A 9434-nucleotide genomic window follows, 5' to 3' on the forward strand; every position below is an offset into this window, starting at 1 on the left:
CAGTGCCACAAGTAAGTGGTACTATCATCATTACCTCGTATCTTTTGGCACCAATATCATGAACATGTGTAACACTACGATCGAGATTCAATAAACCATTGAAGGTGATTATTCAAGCAAATAGAGTAACCATTATTCTCTTTAAATGAATAATCGTATTGCTATAAACACGATCCAATCATGTCCATGCTTAACACAAGCACCAAATAACAATTATTTCGGTTTAACACCAATCCCGATGGTAGAGGGAGCGTGCGACGTTTGATCATATCAACCTTGGAAACACTTCCAACACGTATCGTCACCTCGCCTTTAGCTAGTCTCCGTTTATGCCGTAGCTTTCATTTCGTGCTACTAATCACTTAGCAACCGAACCGGTATCCAATACCCTCGTGCTACTAGGAATACTAGTAAAGTACACATCAACATCATGTATATCAAATATACTTCTTTCGACTTTTGCCAGCCTTCTTATCTACCAAGTATCTAGAGTTGCTCCGCCTCACTGACCGTTCCCCTCATAACAGAAGCACTTAGTCCCGGGATTGGGTTTAATCTGGGGTCTCTTCACTAGTGCAACAACTGCTTTGCCGTTTCACGAAGTATCCCTTCTAGCCCTCGCCTTTCTCGAAACTTAGTGGTTTTACTAAGCATCAACTATTGATGCTTCTTCTTGATTTCTACTTTCAAGTGTCAAACATCGCGAATCTCTCAAGGATCATTGTATCTATCCTTGATATGTTATAGTTCATCACGAAGCTCTCACAGCTTGGTGGCAGTGACTTTGGAGAACCATCACTATCTTATCTGGAAGATCAACTCCCACTTAATTCAAGCGATTGTCGTACTCAGATAATCTGAGCACGCGCTCAACGATTGAGCTTTTCTCCTTTACTTCGTGGACAAAGAATCTAGTCGGAGGTCTCATACCTCTTAACAAGGGAACAAGCATGAAATCACAATTTCATCTCTTTAGAACATCTCTTATGTTCCGTGACGTTTCAAAACGTCTTCGGCGCCTTGCTTCTAAGACATTAAGTATTTTGTACTGAACTATCGTGCAGTCATCAGAAACGTGTATGTCGGATGTTCACAACATCTACAGACGACGCTCGAGGTGCAGCACACCGAGTGGTGCATTAAGGACATAAGCCTTCTGCGCAGCAACAAGGACAGTCCTCGGTTTTACATACTCAGTCTGCAAAGTTTGCTACTATCAACTTTCAACTAAATTTTCTCTAGGAGCATATAAAAACAGTAGAGCTATAGCGCAAGCTACATCGTAATTCGCAAAGACCATTAGACTATGTTCATGACAATTAGTTCAATTAATCATATTACTTAAGAACTCCCACTCAAAAAGTACATCTCTTTAGTCATTTGAGTGGTACATGATCCAAATCCACTATCTCAAGTCCGATCATCACGTGAGTCGAGAATAGTTTCAGTGGTAAGCATCTCTATGCTAATCATATTAACTATATGATTCATGCTTGACCTTTTGGTCTCATGTGTTCCGAGGCCATGTCTGCACATGCTAGGCTCGTCAAGCTTAACCCGAGTGTTCCGCGTGTGCAACAGTTTTGCACCCGTTGTATGTGAACGTTGAGTCTATCACACCCGATCATCACGTGGTGTCTCGAAACGAAGAACTGTCACAATGGTGCACAGTCGGGGAGAACACAATTCCGTCTTGAAATTTTAGTGAGAGATTACCTCATAATGCTACCGTCTTTCTAAGCAAGATAAGGTGCATAAGGGATTAACATCACATGCAATTCATAAGTGACATGATATGGCCATCATCATGTGCTTCTTGATCTCCATCACCAAAGCACCGGCACGATCTTCTTGTCACCGGCGTCACACCATGATCTCCATCATCATGATCTCCATCAACGTGTCGCCATCGGGGTTGTCATGCTACTCATGCTATTACTACTAAAGCTACGTCCTAGCAATATAGTAAACGCATCTGCAAGCACAAATGTTAGTTTAAAGACAACCCTATGGCTCCTGCCGGTTGCCGTACCATCGACGTGCAAGTCGATATTAACTATTACAACATGATCATCTCATACATCCAATATATCACATCACATCGTTGGCCATATCACATCACAAGCATACCCTGCAAAAACAAGTTAGACGTCCTCTAATTGTTGTTGCATGTTTTACGTGGTGACCATGGGTATCTAGTAGGATCGCATCTTACTTACGCAAACACCACAACGGAGATATATGAATTGCTATTTAACCTCATCCAAGGACCTCCTCGGTCAAATCCAATTCAACTAAAGTTGGAGAAACCGACACTTGCCGGTCATCTTTGAGCAACGGAGTTACTCGTAGCGATGAAACCAGTCTCTCGTAAGCGTACGAGTAATGTCGGTCCGAGCCGCTTCAATCCAACAATACCGCGGAATCAAGAAAAGACTAAGGAGGGCAGCAAAACGCACATCACCGCCCACAAAAAACTTTTGTTTTCTACTCGATAAGACATCTACGAATGAACCTAGCTCATGATGCCACTGTTGGGGAACGTCGCATGGGAAACAAAAAATTTCCTACGCGCACGAAGTCCTATCATGGTGATGTCCATCTACGAGAGGGGATTTCCGATCTACGTACCCTTGTAGATCGCACAGCAGAAGTGTTAAGAAACGCGGTTGATGTAGTGGAACGTCCTCACGTCCCTCGATCCGCCCCGCGAACCGTCCCACGAACCGTCCCGCGATCCGTCCCACGACCCGCTCCGATCTAGTGTCGAACGGACGGCACCTCCGCGTTCAACACACGTACAGCTCGACAATGATCTCGGCCTTCTTGATCCAGCAAGAGAGACGAAGAGGTAGATGAGTTCTCCGGCAGCGTGACGGCGCTCCGGAGGTTGGTGGTGATCTAATCTCAGCAGGGCTCCGCCCGAGCTCCGCAGAAACACGATCTAGAGGAAAATCCGTGCAGGTATGTGGTCGGGCTGTTGTGGCAAAGTTGTCACAAATCAACCCTAATACCTCAGTATATATAGGAGGGAGGGAGGGGAGGAGGCAGCCTCAAACCCTCAAGGTTTGGCCGAAATTTGAGGTGGAGGAGTCCTACTCCAATCCTACTTGGAGTAGGATTCCACCTTCCCACTTGGAAACTCTTTCCACCTTGTGTTTTTCCCTTCTCAAACCTTATGGGCCTTAGTGGGAACTTATTCCAGCCCACTAGGGGCTGGTTTATCTCTTCTCATAGCCCATGAGACCCCTTCGGGCATGACACCCCTCTCGATGGTCCCCGTCACCCCTCCCGGCACTCCCGGTACACTACCGATGAGCCCGAAACTTTTCCGGTAATGCCCGAAAACTTTCCGGTAACCAAATGAGGTCATCCTATATATCAATCTTCGTCTCCGGGCCATTCCGGAAACCCTCGTAACGTCCTTCATCCCATCCGGGACTCCGAACAACATTCGATAACCAACCATATAACTCAAATACGCATAAAACATCGTCGAACCTTAAGTGTGCAGACCGTGCGGGTTCCAGAACTATGTAGACATGACCCGAGGGACTCCTCGGTCAATGTCCAATAACGGGACCTGGATGCCCATATTGGATCCTACATATTCCGAAGATCTTTATTGGTTGAACCTCAGTGCCAAGGATTCATATAATCCCGTATGTCATTCCCTTTGTCCTTCGGTATGTTACTTGCGCGAGATTCGATCGTCGGTATCCGCATACCTATTTCAATCTCGTTTACCGGCAAGTCTCTTTACTCGTTCTGTAATACAAGATCCCGTGACTTACACTAAGTCACATTGCTTGCAAGGCTTGTGTGTGATGTTGTATTACCGAGTGGGCCCCGAGATACCTCTCCGTCACACGGAGTGACAAATCCCAGTCTCGATCCATACTAACTCAACGAACATCTTCGGAGATACCTGTAGAGCATCTTTATAGTCACCCAGTTACGTTGCGACGTTTGATACACACAAAGCATTCCTCCGGTGTCAGTGAGTTATATGATCTCATGGTCATAGGAACAAATACTTGACACGCAGAAAACAGTAGCAACAAAATGACACGATCAACATGCTACGTATATTAGTTTGGGTCTAGTCCATCACATGATTCTCCTAATGATGTGATCCCGTTATCAAGTGACAACACTTGCCTATGGTCAGGAAACCTTGACCATCTTTGATCAACGAGCTAGTCAACTAGAGGGTTACTAGGGACAGTGTTTTGTCTATGTATCCACACATGCACTTTGTTTCCAATCAATACAATTATAGCATGGATAATAAACGATTATCATGAACAAAGAAATATAATAATAACTAATTTATTATTGCCTCTAGGGCATATTTCCAACATTCTTAAGGTCAGGAATGAAGTCAACACAAAACCCAATGACATCCTGTGTTTGATGTCCCATGGAGATGCTTCCTTCTGGCCTAGCGCGGTTATAGACATATTTTTTTAGGACTCCCATGAACCTCTCAAAGGGGTACATATTGTGTAGAAATACGGGGCCCAGAATGACAATCTCGTCAACTAGATGAACTAGGACGTATGTCATGATATTGAAGAAGGATGGTGGGAACACCAGCTCGAAACTGACAAGACATTGCACCACATCACTCCTTAGCCTTGGTATGATTTCTGGATCGATCACCTTCTAAGAGATTGCATTGAGGAATGCACATAGCTTCACAATGGCTAATCGTACGTTTTTCGGTAGAAGCCCCCTCAATGCAACCGGAAGCAGTTGCGTCATAATCACGTAGCAGTCATGAGACTTTAGGTTCTAAAACTTTTTCTCTGCCATATTTATTATTCTCTTTATATTCGACGAGAAGCCAGTCAGGACCTTCATACTAAGCAGGCATTCAAAGAAGATTTCCTTCTCTTCTTTGGCAAGAGCGTAGCCGGCAGGACCTTCATACTTCTTTGGAGGCATGCCGTCTTTTTTGTGCAAACGTTGCAGGTCCTCCCGTGCCTCAGCTGTATCTTTTGTCTTCCCACGCACACCCAAGAAGCCTAGCAGGTTGTCGCAAAGGTTCTTTGTCACGTGCATCACGTCTATCGAAGAGCGGACCTCTAGGTCTTTCCAGTAGGGTAGGTCCCAAAATATAGATTTCTTCTTCCACATGGGTGCGTGTTCCCCAGCGTCACACGGAACAGCTAGTCCGCCGGGACCCTTTCCAAAGATTACGTGTAAATTATTGACCATAGCAAGTACGTGATCACCGGTACGCATGGCGGGCTTCTTCCGGTGATCTGCCTCGCCTTTGAAATGCTTGCCTTTCTTTCGACATTGATGGTTGGTCGGAAGAAATCGACGATGGCCCACGTACACATTCTTCCTGCAGCTTCCCAGGTATATACTTTTGGTGTCAGCTAAACAGTGCGTGCATGCGTGGTATCCCTTGTTTGTCTGTCCTGAAAGGTTACTGAGAGCGGGCCAATCGTTGATGGTTACAAACAGCAACGCGTGCATGTTAAATTCCTCCTGTTTGTGCTCATCCCACACACGTACACTGTTTCCATTCCACAGTTGTAAAAGTTCTTCAACTAATGGCCTTAGGTACACATCAATGTCGTTGCCGGGTTGCTTAGGGCCTTGGATGAGAACTGGCATCATAATGAACTTCCGCTTCATGCACATCCAAGGAGGAAGGTTATACATACATAGAGTCACGGGCCAGGTGCTGTGATTGCTGCTGTGCACCCCGAAAGGATTAATGCCATCCGCGCTTAAACCAAACCATACGTTCCTTGGGTCACGTGCAAACTCAGCCCAGTACTCTCTCTTGATTTTTCTCCACTTCGACCCGCCAGCGGGTGCTCTCAACTTCCTGTCTTTCTTACGGTCCTCACTGTGCCATCGCATCAACTTGGCATGCTCTTTGTTTCTAAACAGTCGTTTCAACTGTGGTATTATAGGAGCATACCACATCATCTTCGCAGGAACTCTCTTCTTGCGTGGCTCGCCGTCAACATCACCAGGGTCATCTCGTCTGATCTTATACCGCAATGCACCGCATACCGGGCATGCGTTCAAATCCTCGTATGCACCGCGGTAGAGGATGCAGTCATTAGGGCATGCATGTATCTTCTGCACCTCCAATCCGAGAGGGCATACGACCTTCTTTGTTGCGTACGTACTGTCGGGCAATTCATTATCCTTTGGAAGCTTCTTCTTCAATATTTTCAGTAGCTTCTCAAATCCTTTGTGAGGCACAACATTCTCTGCCTTCCACTGCAGCAATTCCAGTACGGTACCCAGCTTTGTGTTGCCATCTTCACAATTGGGGTACAACTTTTTTTTGTGATCCTCTAACATGCGATCGAACTTCAGCTTCTCCTTTTGACTTCTGCATTGCGTCCTTGCATCGACAATGACCCGGCGGAGATCATCATCGGGCACATCGTCTGGTTTCTCTTGATCTTCAGCAGCTTCCCCCGTTGCAGCATCATCGGGCACATCATCTGGTTCCTCTTGATCTTCAGCAGCTCCTCCCGTTGCAGTATCACCGTATTCAGGGGGCACATAGTTGTCCTCGTCCTCTTCTTCTTCGCCGTCTTCCATCATAACCCCTATTTCTCCGTTCCTCATCCAAACATTATAGTGTGGCATGAAACCCTTGTAAAGCAGGTGGGTGTGAAGGATTTTCCGGTCAGAGTAAGACTTCGTATTCCCACATTTACTGCATGGACAACACATAAAACCATTCTGCTTGTTTGCCTCAGCCACTTCGAGAAAAATATGCACGCCCTTAATGTACTCGGAGGTGTGTCTGTCACTATACATCCATTGCCGGTTCATCTGCGTGCATTACATATAATTATGTGTGTCAAAATTAAGAAAATCAGATAAATATCTATCTAAAGTAAGAAAATCAGACAAGTATCATAAATAAGATAAGAACAAGAGGCTCACCACGGTGGTGCCGGCGACGAGATCGGCGCGGGCGATCAACGACGGTGACAACGGGGACGGGGCGTGACGGACCCCTAAATCTAGACAAATCTCGAAAAAATGGAGCTCCTAGGTCGAGCTTCGAGAGGAGAAAGCTTAACTAGTGTGGCTCGGGCATTTCATCGAACACCTCATGTGCATAGGAGGTGAACTAGAAACCTCGCCGGATTGAAAAAACAGAGCACTATGGAGTGCTCTGCCGCGGCGGTGGGTATATATAAGCAAGTTATTTGTCCCGGTTCGTGGCATGAACTGGGACTAAAGCCACCCCTTCTGTCCCGGTTCATGCCACGAACCGGGACCAATGGTTGTGGGCCAGCAACGAGGACCATTGGTCCCGGTTCGTGGCTCGAACCGGGACAAGTGGTTCTACACGAACCGGGACCAATGCCCACGAGGCCCCGGCCGGCCCCCTGGGCTCACGAACCGGGTCTAATACCCCCATTGGTCCCGGTTCTTGAAGAACCGGGACTAATGGGCTGGCCAGGGCGGAACGATAGCCCTGTTTTCTACTAGTGGTGGGGGATTGTTGAAATTAGTAGTGGGCCTTAGGCCCATAAGAGAATTTCAGAAAATCTCCAAGGGCCCATGTAGGTGGTGCCATGACAAGGTGGTGTTGGGAAGTTTAGTCCCACCCCGCTAGTAGAGGATAAGTTGGATCCCTTTATAAGGGTCTCTCTTCCACATGTTATTGGAGAATGAGAAGAGAAGGTGCCCTCGCGCACTCCTCCTGCGCCGCCCGCCTCGCCATGCCTCGACGCGGGAATGAGCCGAGCCGAGCTCATACCTACGTGCTTATTTTTGTCGGTCAGGAACGGAGAATACGTAACGGACACGGGAATCGTGGGCTGTTACCGACTCGGACGTGGGTTCGGCCCACGTCTCTCCGCTCAGCCGCCTTTATAAGCAGGCTAACGCCTACCCTAGCCGTCACGAGAATCAGATCACATCTGCCTCACGCGTTCGTTCCCTTTGCTGCTGCTGCCGCCGGCGACTCCGTCCCGTTTACCGCGTACACGGTCGACGGGACAGCAGGCCTCCGAAACCCCGCCTCTCCGGTTCCTGTACGGGAGAGGGGCGATTAGGTTTTTGGGGAGCGATCACGCGACTGCTCGCCTCCGTCCGCCTGCTTCGTCTACATCCGCGTCGTCCTTGTCATCGCCATGTCTTCACCATCCGAGGCCGATCGTCTCGCCCTTGAAGCTGAGAAGAAGAGGGCAGAGGATGCTGCTGCTGCTACGGCCGCCTCCAACGCCAACGCTGCTGCTACGGCCAACCGGCCTATTGGAGGGTATGACTTGTTTATCCTCATGTACGTATTTATCCTAGCAGTACTACTTGCATGCATAGATATATCAACCATATGCGTAGTATGTGCTAGGTTAGTTCAAGATCAGTACATCATTAGTCTAGTCAATGCCATGCTAATTATTATCTCGTGGATTAATACACTCGGAAAATTGCCTATTTACTCAACAATCCAAAAACCTAATGTGTGTAGGAATTTTTCGAGCAATGGTTTTGCTGCTGCATTGAAACTGGACAAGTTTACCGGTACTTATTTCAAGCATTGGAAAACGAGAAACACCTTATGGCTCACGGCTATGAACATGTTCTGGGTAGCCGGTGTCACTCCAACGGGAACGATCTCTCCTGAACAGGAGAAGATGTTCGCGGAGGCCACCGTCCTATTCCTTGGAGCAGTCATAAGCGTGATCGGAGATAAGCTGGTAGAGATGTGACGCGAGCGTCCAAGGCAGAGATCAGAGGCTGGTAGTCTTGATCAAGCCGTGAATAATGTAGGACATGAGCTCGTCGTCTTGGATGGCTTTGTCGGCTGCTGCAAGTTCGTCTGCAAAGCCCCGCATGGTGGCGAAGTATGAGGCCACCGGTTGGTTCCCCTTCTGCGTGTTGATCAACGCAGTTCTTATGTTGTTGACGCGGCTGGGTGATTGTGACGAAAACATGTTCGCCAAGGCCACCCATAGATCGCGCGCCGTGGTGATCATGGTCACCGTGACGAGCACCTCTTTGGAGAGGTTTTGGAGCAGGTAACCAAGGACCTGCTGGTCCTCCCTCGCCCAGGATGAGTGAAGGGGATTCGACTCAGAGTGTTCCTTCCCGGCTGTGTCCTTGGTGGTCAGGACTTTGGCCGGTTCGAGAGCCGTGTCGTCGATGTAGTGGAAGACGCCGGCGCCCCGCAGCTGCGGCGTGATCTGTGTCCGCCACAGGATGTAGTTGGTGCGGGGAGTTTCTCCGGGACCCCGCCGCTGAGCATCGGCTGATGGGAGGTGGAGGAAGACATGTCGATTGTGCGCTTTTGATGGAGATGAGATCGCTAGGTTTAGTGGAGGAAGGTAGCTCTGATTACCATGTGCGACAATGCCCGACGTGTTGCGTGATTATATAAGAGGTTGCAAACCCCAATATGCGTATAGGATAGATGTTTGAGATACAATCTT

The sequence above is a fragment of the Hordeum vulgare genome, chromosome 3H, assembly GCF_904849725.1.
Source record: "Hordeum vulgare subsp. vulgare chromosome 3H, MorexV3_pseudomolecules_assembly, whole genome shotgun sequence".
Taxonomy (NCBI): domain Eukaryota; kingdom Viridiplantae; phylum Streptophyta; class Magnoliopsida; order Poales; family Poaceae; genus Hordeum; species Hordeum vulgare.